This window comes from Etheostoma spectabile, chromosome 6 (genome assembly GCF_008692095.1).
Source record: "Etheostoma spectabile isolate EspeVRDwgs_2016 chromosome 6, UIUC_Espe_1.0, whole genome shotgun sequence".
NCBI lineage: Eukaryota > Metazoa > Chordata > Actinopteri > Perciformes > Percidae > Etheostoma > Etheostoma spectabile.
Genome location: NC_045738.1, coordinates 22,730,038 through 22,741,708, shown reverse-complemented (window position 1 = coordinate 22,741,708; position 11,671 = coordinate 22,730,038). Strand labels below are relative to the sequence as shown.

Below are 11,671 nucleotides of genomic sequence, written 5' to 3'. Positions count from 1 at the left end.
GCTTTAATCAGACAACTGTAGCTTCACTCAGCACTTTGTGAACGCCATTCAAACAGCAGTCGCTTGGCCCTTGACTTCCACGTGGCCCGTCAGTCTTCACAGCGGTGAACAAAACACACGGGTCGTCTGCTGTCGGCCTCCTGTGGGAAATCAAAGGCGACCCCGTTCCATCAAAGATTTGGACTTAATCGTGACATTCGCTCTACAGCGACAGGAAGAAAAAAAAACTTGATGATGCACAAGGTCATTGACTGCCAGTCTAAAGGTTGGCGTAGTTTGTCTCTTGGATTACCGGTGCAGGGTTCAGGGCTTTACACGTCTCTGATTGTTGGCAAAGCTCTAAATCAAACCCGCAGAATCCAGCAGTGATTGAACCCAGAGATCGTCACTTATGACCTGCAACGCTTCTACGCGATTGCTTTCTTTGGAAATACAAGTCCAGCAGAAATTCAGATGAAAAAAATCTGTAATTTTCCTACACTGTCCCTTAGGGATTTACAGTGCATTTGCTGTCCCGATGTGTTTACAGTGATCTTTATATAATCACTGATATTACTGTCTTAAAAGCATCTTTGGTACCTGTGTGATTCCTTAAAAACTGCAATAATATTCACTTTAGAATATTCATAATGATACACAAGAATGGTCTTTGTAAGTCAACTGATCTTGATTAAAAAAAGAGTGCTGTAGTTTCTGTTAGTTTGGGATTGACATGTTACCCTCCACACAGTCCATATCCACGACTTGCTGCTGTTTGCCGACTGCAGGCGGACCCTGGGCATGCTGGGAAATGCCGGCCTCGCAGCTGATTTAACAGCTGATTGGTTCAGAATCGACTCAACATGATGACTTTTTCGATTAACTTTTATGTTTTTGAATCAGAGGGATTTAAACTGCTTATTTAGGCTTATTCTGTACAGAAAATGTGTTGTGTGGCCGACATCTAGAAGTCAGATAGACTAAATATGTCTGTTATTACATAAAATCAGCAATAGTTTGCATGTAGAGCATTTTGAGAGCTACTCAGAATTAAAACAACTGGAGACTGTGTACAAGCTGATAATCAACCTGTCCATATTGATTCTTTTTATAGTGTGTATATATTAGTGTGTACGTATTGTTTGGTTGTTTTGTATGTGTAAGCACATTGTGAGCAATGATAATCCAATGCAAAATTCCTCGTATGTGTCCTCATACCTGACAAATAAAGCTGATTCTGACATATGGATCTGATAACATTTTATTAAATCGGATCACAGGGGTTATGTTACTTCCTGTTCAGCGTGAAGGTTGCAGGGATCGGAGATTTTTGTCCCCGCCCCAGGCTGCTGCCACCTGCTCTCGTCCACTTTACAGGCGGGGCACAGTTCATCTCCAATGAGCCTAAAATCAACTGGCGCAATGTCACAGCCAGGGTTGGCTGTGACATATCGCGAAAGACAGATTTCTTTGTGTGAAAAAAGAAAATATCAGTGGGAAAGTGCACTTTAAAATGTATCTGTCATTCTTTCTTTAGGGCTGCCTTTTATGTTCAATAAATGTCATGAACCCCGCCTCTTGAGTCTGTTTTTGCCTGTGTTTCCTGAACACACCCCGTCTGGTTGCCTGGCAACGAAGTAAGGCGGGAGACCCCTCAACTACCCACACCTACAGCTCATCAGCTATCTGCACACCTGGTCCTGATCATCACCTCTTCACCATACAAGCTATGTCCTGACATCCATTCCCAGGCGGATCATTGGCCCTACCAGTATGTGTTGCCTGTGTATCAGCTTTAGCTTTTTGAGAATAAGTTTCCTGTTCAGGGTTTTTTGTCTGTTGCTAGTCTGCCTCCGTTTCCTCTGTCTACAGTTGAGCTCCTGGGAAATTCAGTCCACCTCTGCCTGGCCGTCTTCCTCACGCAACCTCGGACCTGCTCAGTCCCTCCAGCCAACTCGCTCCCACTCTCTGGCTCGTCTTCTGGATTCCTCTGCCTTCGCAGTCAAACCATCAAATAAATACTCACCTTTAATCCACTTACCTTGTCCTGGTCTGCATCTGGGTTCCGATCAAGTGAATCGTGATAATAAAGGAATGTTGGAAATCATTACCTTTTATTTGTTTCAAATTGAACAAGCCATATTTATAGTAAAGCTTTTTAAAGAATACATTTTGGGCATTTTTAAGCCTTTTATTGACAGGACAACTGAAGAAATGAAGGTGGGGGAGGTGACATGCATTAAAGGGCCACAGGCTGGAGTTGAACCTGGACCTGCTGCGTTGAAGAGCAAACCTCCACCATCCGGCCGCCCCTACAGCAGAATACTGAAAGCAGAAATTCATGAGACTTTGCATGTACATGAAATCAACTCATAGACAGCATGACAGAGATAAAAAGCCATTTCCTGTTTGTCTTATCTGTTTTGCGACATACATAGAGCAGGTTATCTGGGTGACATTTCTGCTTTAGGCTATCTGTATCACAAAAGGCCATCACTAAATGCTGCTGGGGCATTTCTCACCCTGTGTGTTGATCTCTCCGTTTTACCGATTGAGGCATCTCACTTCTGTTCCATCTTTGTTGGGCGTCGCACATACACAGTACATGGGTGAGGACAACTAACCGTTCAGAAGCAGGAGGGTGTATGAGGGCGTGCGTGCCATGCTAGCAGCTAGGCCAGCATTATAACGTGTGTTACAAAGAACATAGCTGTCCTGTATAAATAAAGGCCTAAAATGCCCCAAAAATTATTAAAAATAAATAAAGAAAACTTGTCACGTGAGGGATCAACCGTGATTTAGGAAAAGAATGCTTTTTTAAACTCCTGACAACTGAAACAGGCTTCAGGATTTTCTCAAATTATGGCGACTGGCTTCCATTGGGATGCTCAAGGTGTGGCTTGAAAAGCATTACATAGGGACTGTAAGTGTAGTGTGTATTTTTTAAAACAAAAACATTCAATTGTGTGTAAAATAATGAAAATAATGAGGGAGAGAAACATTACATTTTAAATTAGAACGGACAAAAGCGGAATAACTACTTATTACGTTATATACGTTTTGGTCAGTTTTAGATGTGACATGTGTATGTAGAACATACTGGGGAAAGCAGCATGTAGACAGGGTTTAGAGAGTAGTATGTAAGGGGGAAATTCCACATAGGGAGGGTGGATGGGTCAAACACAGGACTTTCACCCGGGAGAGCAGGGTCTGGGTCCCGTGGGTGGCAGTAGCTCAGTATGTAGTTGGGTTTGGAACCAGAGGGTCGTTGGTTCAAGTCCCTGTATGGAGTGTGGATTGGTAGCTGCAGAGATGCCACTTCCTGGGTACAGCCAGGTGCTCTTGAGCAAGGCACCGTAAGAAGTTCACTTCAAAAACATTTTAACTCTCTATTAATGTTTGATTGCTAACGTTAGCTCAAACGCCATTCAACTGACAACCTTTGTTGGGTTTGATTGCTGACTAGCCAACAGTGAACCAACTTCGTTACGTAGGTCAAAAGTAAGTAGATAGAAAAGAATATTTGGTGTTGGATCGACATTGAAAGCAATCAATCAATATCAATAAACAAGGTCTCTGTAACTACCTTAGACACAACAGTAGAAAGTTTAGCAAAATGTTTGCTTGGCAAACAGTAAATTCAAAGAAAAGCGCTCACTTGGAGGATATAAAAATCCCCAAAACCATAAACAATACCTGGTTACTGGGAAATCTGGCAAGAACATTTGACGACAAAATCACATGGACAGAACAAGACGAACTGGCAAAAGACAAAGGGAGAATTTGAAAGGACAATTTATACATGAGGTACGGGAAAACAGGCGAAACCAATCAGGGGCGGGGTAGACAATCACTGTGGAGGGGAAATTCACAGGAAGGGTCTGAAATGAGAAGGAAAGTGTATAAAAAATAAAACTGGTAGTGCACAGAAAAACTAGACATGAATGACTTAACTTAAATCTGACAAGACATTACACACTGTTGTATGACTGTTACAAAGTGGGATGTAATTAATGACAAAACAATGCCATGTGGCAGAAAAACAGTTGTATTATAACTCTTCTCCGCCCCGATGTGAGCAGTTTCTAAAAAAAAAATTGCTTTGTACCATGTTGTTGCAACCACAAACGCCAGATGAGATACTATCCAATTGATAGAGATGAAGATGTGGGTCTTTCGTGTCCCCCCCAAGAGGCCCAGCGTATAATGGGTTTTCATTTGAACTATTCAATTGAGATCTATTTAACCGTACAGGCTATGCCTCCCCAGTAATTTCCCTCAGACTCGCTCAGATGAGAAATTCATACTTACTGACTCTCAGTAACTCTCAAGCCAAATTAATTTGCGCAAGACTGTTAACAGTTTTACGATGGGTGTGAGAATAATCACACATACACACACACACTAAATGTTATTGCCGCAATGAAGTGTCTCTGTAACTAATTTCTGACGACTGGATTATGTTCCATGAAAAACAGGACAATATTGTGCATTTGTGGAGTGAAGAATGTCTAATGTCTTAATGGGCATTTGTCTGTTTTATGGGCGATTCGGGGCAAAAAATAAGGTATACAGAGGCCCTTCCTCGAAGCAAGCTATTTCTCAGGAAATGCACTCCCTCTTTTATTTATGAGTGAGCTGTGGGGTGTTCAGGAGGGTAGGCGTCACAGGCATCAGTCTTCAGCCCGCTGTCTTCAGATGCCATGTGGTGCTCATCGATTTTAGCCCCTCGCTGTCAAAGTGCACCATCAATCAATACAGTAACAAGTCTTCATTTATACCTGAGAAATATAGTTTCCAACTCGCTGGGCACAAAGTGCTGGTGTTGTCAGTGTGGCCTAGAGGAAGGCACAAGGCACCGGACTGAGTTTTGCCTTGGGCCTTATCTGCCCAACATGGCCGACATGACTGTACATCCCCATTACGGAGCTGTGTTTTCTCGTTTTCTCCTTTACACCCACAATAACAACTTTATAGTGTATGAGAGCAATCCCTTGCAAAAGGAAGCACGTGGTTTACATGAGGCTGTGTTCTCACAAGGCCACACATTCAAATGTGTTTTTTAATTCTTCCCTTTTTTTTCATTGTGTAGACTTCTACAGTTACCACTTTATTGAGTAAAACGATTTGCTGCATGGTGCTAGGTTCAAGGATGTTACCTTTGATCCAGATGTAACAGTTCGTAAAGGATGATACCTTCGATCCAGATATGACAATTCATAAAGGATGTTGTCTTTGATCCAGATATAGTTCATAAAGTCTTTCTAGTGTGCCGTTTGGACACCTGGATATTCTGCCATTTGGTTTTAATTCAGTCAGTAAATGTGTCTGAGTGACTCTTACACATAAACAGACTAAGTGGATAGATAATACAGTTCAAGGATCCCTTTTTCTATTTAATTTATCACCTTTTGCTATAATATTTAATTAGTATTCCGTCCAGATGTGCTGTATGACATCTCTGTAGGTCAAGTGAGTGACAGTGGCCATGTTTTATAGCCACTGTCACATTAAATTCCTACAGGAAATACACTGTCAGTGATTTAGTTAAAACTGTTATTGTACCTACCATATTAGCATAATGAATCTATATAGTATATTGTAGATGTAACGTACTTAACTTTTTACTACAAAGAATGTCATTCATTTCTGTAATAGTCCTGAATGGACTCACAGTTACGCTGTTATCTGTAAAGCATTCTTTTTTACATTACAGGATTTAATGTTTACTGATAAACTAGAGTCATGCAGTAGGGGGTGACAAATGTCACACATAGGCAATAAATCCAAAAAAAGTATAAATACAGTGAGTTTAATGTTTAGCTGTAAATGGATTGTAAACATTGTAAATAATAGTACTTCTACGCTCCCATAACACCTGGTGACTCAGCAGCAACTACCTCATGTTTTCTGTTCTGGATTATGGTGCCATCCTGTATATATATATATATATATATATATATATATATATATACATATATGTATATATATATATATATGTTTCTCTCCTGTTAACCGTCCACCACTGCTCTCTATTGTGCATGTTGACAGGCAACCTCATCATTGTAATTTCTATGTGATAGTTGCATGGACATCCCTTCAATTAAGGAGGACGACTCATATATATACCTTTTTATTATTTTGAAAGAAGTTGTTAGTAAACTCCCTGTTTACAAACCATTAAAAAACCAGATCATGAAAAAATGAATAATTTACACAGAGTCACTAGTGGACTTTGCCAAGCTGAATTTTTTTACAGCCCCTAGAAACATTTACAATAGAAATACTGCCCTCATAACAGAATTCAAACACCTTTTTATGTAAAGTTGTCAATGAATATAACTGTTTTAAATATTCAAGCTCTATGCCTGTCAGGTCATTTGTTAATGTGCTTCAGTGTATGTTAACGTTGTGCATTTTTAATGTGGCTATATGTTTACTCTACTTGGCCATTTTGACATGGACCCTCGTGTGGAAGAGATCATGTATCTCAAGAGGTTTCATAGCAGAATAGAATAGTGTATTGCCGGTTGCACAGGTACAGGGTCGTACAGGTACATTGGAATATGGGCATTGCTCTTAGAGTCTAAAAAAAAAATATGATGTAAGATGTTAGATAAATAAAGTTGGATTGAAAAAGTGCACTGAAAACATTATTATCGCACCTGAGATTTTCATATTATGTTATTGCACAACAAAAAAATACAAAAACAAGGACTACTTGTGTATATACATTATTGCACCTGGAATATTTATGTATTTAGAGATTTTTATATTATAGAAATAGGTTAAATAAAATACATAAGTATGTCAAATTTGACAGTTCTTCACTTAAACATAGCAAATCTTACATGCATAGTTTATGTTTCAGCATGAAATTAAAAGTACCTTTTAATGGGGAAAAACAGCAGGTGGAGGTTGAAACCACTTATAAGAATATAGGTGAATTAGTTTCTAAAGAAAGTGGAACTGAATTGATAATACATATTGCAACACTCTGTTACAGTATTTCACTCTATTTCCACCTAGTTTTACAATTATTTCCACCCTTCACTGCATCAACCGCTGTATCCTTCACATTCCTGCAGTCCATCCCCGGATGACAGCTCTCCCTCCCTCCCTCCACCCCCCCTTGCCTAGATGGGATGCCCGCTTGGTATGGTCCGCTCCTCCCCTATCCTACGTATCACCGATGGTAGTTTCTATTGGGAGAAGGTCAAATGACTCCGCATGTCTGCCGGTGTGTACATTCCCGCGATGCCGCGCGCCTGACGAAGAAACACCTCTAAAACACCGTGTGTCCCAGTGTGTGTGCGACTATCCGAAGCAGTTTCCCGCGTCACATCCCTCTGAAAGTAAGTAGTGGTGTACAACGGCGCTGTTGTTATTTTTACCCCGAAACGACTCAGCCGGCTCACAGTTTTGATATGGCCGGATAAGTCGTTTCCTCATGAAGGTTTAATGTTTGCAAAGTGTTGTGTTTCCATGCAGCGCGTGCAGCTCAGGAGCCCGTTAAAAACAGGGTTAAAAATAGTTCTTTTCGGGATGCTTTGAGGCAGTGCAGGTGAAATTCAGGTGAAGGGTCGGTGTAAGCTAGCTAATTGTTCCCAAACGAACCGTTGTTTTTTAAACTACTACCAAGAGCTAGCGTAATTACCATTTCATCTTTTGTATCCTACTAGTAACGTGTATGAGCCATTACTCTGTTCTAGAATATACCCCAGCAAAAGTAGAGAGGGGACTCCCTGTTGTTAAATAACTATAATGGAAAGAGAGAAAAAAACTGTAATAAGGCCATTATAAACTCTTATTTCTATAATAAATGTGTATCGTTAGTGAATGTTTTACCTTCTTTACTCTGTAAATGCCATGTGAGGTCAGTGTTAATGTGGGCGCGTGGAAAGTTCACTCATCAGCAACTAGAAAGCTCTAAGGAAGGGAGACTTAATGAAGTGAGTCATCAGAGTTACCCCAACCCACCCCCAGCAGAGTAGCATGTAGCTAAGCCTATTACAACATTGCATAACACAAGGTACAGCCCCATAAGGTGTAGAATGAGCTGTCTCCAGGGCCTGGATATTGTCCAGGCTCCTTAATCTCTCATTATACATCCTAATAAAACATATCGGTCCAGAGCGGAGTCAGCATGTTCATGTGAGGAGCTGTGTTACTGTCCAGAGACACTCTGGGCTTTGCTGATGGAGTCTGTAGTAGGGCTGGATACTGGGGGTGGAGGGTTGATACAGCATTGTATATCATGATATTTCCCATGACAATACTGTATAATTATGTGATATGGAGAAAATCAAATATCCCGATATTTTTGAACAAATGCCTCAATATCGATATTGTGGCGATGTTGTAGGGTTGACAGTTGGTGCTTTCACAAAATATGTGCATAATGACATTTTCAATAAATAATCATCAGTTATGTTGATATAATAACTATGTGGTTAAAGGCAAATAATAGAACAGTCTGGTGTGTTCAGAAACTTACGTCACTCAACTGTTATGCAGCCTTTAAAACCAGGAAAAGACAACACTTGTGTAATAGCAGGATAATACGATATCCCAAATTTAAGACAATATCTAGCCTCATATATTGATATCGATATAATATCAATGTATTGCCAGGCCCTACAATACTGTGCAATATGTAGCAAAAAAATATATAATCACAATATCTGGCAGACAATTCACAACTAGATTTTTTTTCCCATATTGTAGTACCCTAGTACCAAATTCAATACTTTCATAGGCAGCAAATGACTTCTGAAGTATAGAGTATTGAAAAATGTCTCATCATTCAAAACCAAATTTCAGTACCTAAAGGAGTAAATCCCATTAGTGTCAGTGAGCCAATCAGCACACAGCATGCTTCTACCAAGCTCTAATGATGTTTCTGATTGGCTGTCTAACGTTACACGTCATAGAGACATTTTTGAACGCTAACCAGCCCTACTGTGTAGTTTTTCTTAGGTCGGTGAGATGTTCAAGTACTAATCAAAGCTAAATGAGATGGAGGAAAAAAGTGTAACATGCTGATGAAAATGTGTCCCATTAGTTTTACGATCACCATGGTTTGTGACATTTTACACGGTCCACATAAACTTGATAATTTTGAATCCATGCTAACATTTTCTCAAAAAGCTAGCTACTTTAAATAGAGTCGCAACTGTTCATTGTCAATTAATCTGCAAAGTATTATCTCAATAAATTGTTTTGTCTGTAAAAAAAAAATATATATATATATATATATATATTGGGAAAAGGTGAAAAAAATGTCCTTTTTCTGTCTAAGGTTTAGAAGGCCTGTTTTGTCCAACTAATAGTCCAAAAGCCAAATATATTTAGTATACTATTATAGGGCTGGGCGATATGGAAAAAATCAACTATCACAATATGTTTTACCAAATACCTCGATATTGATAACACAACAATATTGTAGAGTTGACTATTGTTGCTTTAACAAAATATTTCCACAATGAAAGTTTTAATAAATGATCATCAGTAATGTGGATGTAATGTCTAAGTGGGTAAAGGCAAATAATAGAACAGTTACAACAGGCTGGTAAGTTCAGAAAATGACATCACTTTACTGTAATGCAGCCTTTAAAAAAAGGAAAAGACAACACATGCCATATTACAATGTTACGATATCCAAAATCTAAGACGATATCTAGTCTCATATCACAATATCGGTATAATATCGATATATTGCCCAGCTCTATACTATTATACAAAATGAAGTAAAGAAGCATGTATTTACTATTGAGCTGGAACTAGGTAAGATAGCACTTTGCTTGAAAAACTACTAAATTTATCATTGGTGCTGGTTATTTTCTATAAATGAACCAATCAATTAAACGACTATTACATTCCACATTTTTACTTTGACATGCTGAGCAATTTCCCTAACCATACTGTAGGCATCAAATGGATTTTGGGGCAAATCTTATTTAGTGTTTCCTTTAGGATTTTTTTATTTTAGTAATGGGGGCAGGTCTGGCCGACCAACAACCCCCCCCCCCCTTATCCCCGCTCCCCGCCACCAAATGTTTTAAGTATGATAGGGAACTGACACTTTGCTGCAACACAAACAAATATATTTATTCACCTCTATTCACACACAATGAGGCATATTTTCCTTTGTGGCTGAACTGTATTTTTTGAGGAACTATAGGGCGCTAAACATCTACAACAAGTCTACAAAAATGAATTTTACAAGAAATTCTTTATAGGGACACCAAAACCCAAATGACTACATCTATAGACTATTTCCAATTTATGTTATATTACACTGACTCCCTTACCATTGGAGTGTTTTCAGATGTTTGATATCGTCACGATGAGCTGACAGAACTGACAAGTTGAACGTTGTCCAATCAGAACGGACCCACCGCGGTGACGTTTTTGGTGGATCTGTTCTTTAATAGACAACTCGGAAGAAAGCGACACACAACACTATGTGGAGTTAAACTGGACGGGCCCAAAAACCTCTGAAAAGTTCTACTTGGTAAATTGCAATGTGAGCGTCCGCCAATCAAACTGATATCATGAAATGGCGTATGTATGACACGCCAATTCATATGTCATTATTGGCGTGTTACCAAGACCCATACTCGCTTTTTAGCGTGTATATAAACGTTGTTTGGCCTCCATTGACTTATTCTACCTTGCGATTACAGTACGTGTCATTTTACGCCTTAGCGAGTAGTATGAAAGGGCGAAAATCTGCATTGGGAGGTGGGTGGGGGTGGTGGATGGGTAAAACCACACAGGACTTTCACCCAGAGGACCGGGCATTGTGTCCCGCGTGTCACGTTTCCTTTGTGTCCCGCGTTTTCTTCTCGCCATAACACGGGAAGTGGCGATAACACGGCAAGTGGCGTATACGTGTACGTCCGCTGTATACGGCGTAGACATACACGCGGATAGCTCAAATAACACGCCACTTGGCTTAAGAAAGTGGGCGTACATGTTTATGCAAAGTCATGGTGCCATGTTGAGCCAACGGGGGTGCATTATGTCGGCAGGATCATTTAAAAGGCCACCACAACTACATTGTGCGTCGGCCCTCTTTCTGATACCGTGGCTGCAGAAATTTCAACATAGAGGAAACACTGTTATGATATAAAAATCCACTTGTTGAGAACCTGTTCATGTTGGAGAAAACAAGAACCGTCACCTACAAAATCTGCCATTGAGAGACACACACACACACGCGCGCACACACGCCCACGCACCCTTGAAAAATGACTCTCATGATCAAATTATGCATGGTCCTGCTGGTTTTGATTAATCCTTCACCCTGTTATCGTGACTGAGAGCTTGCTGTTACCAATTGATTACTGCATAGAGATTCATGCTGATGAAACTAAACCATATTCACTTAGTAGATATGATTAAATCTGTGGTATTTTAAAAAGAAACACATTGAATTAGTTCTAATAAAATATATTTCAAGTACAAATTCAAATCAGACTGTGCTTTTGGTGCTTTGTTTTCGTACCAAAGCTGTAAACGATGAGGCTCGAATGGTTTTTTGAGGTGGCCTTGGCGTGATTCAGTAACTCTCCGATTCATCTGTGAAAGGCTCAGAAGTCATGTGGTGTTTTAACAGCTGCATCTATCTCTGCAACCTCATTAACGCACGCATGCACACAAACACACACACACACACACACACACA

General features: G+C 39.9%; 1 protein-coding gene across 3 annotated transcripts in view; it reads left to right on the top strand.

Moving 5' to 3' along the window:
* The first annotated feature begins 7,158 nt into the window (after positions 1–7,158).
* oxr1a (oxidation resistance 1a) overlaps positions 7,159–11,671 on the top strand; it is a 216,966-nt gene continuing 212,453 nt past the window's right edge. For 2 of the 3 annotated variants that reach the window (XM_032517856.1, XM_032517848.1), the window contains exon 1: positions 7,160–7,334. The gene's annotated coding sequence lies outside the window, so the exon portion shown is untranslated. Of the gene's footprint in view, positions 7,335–11,671 lie in introns of all 3 variants that reach the window. The other variant, XM_032517852.1, reaches the window with a different exon arrangement.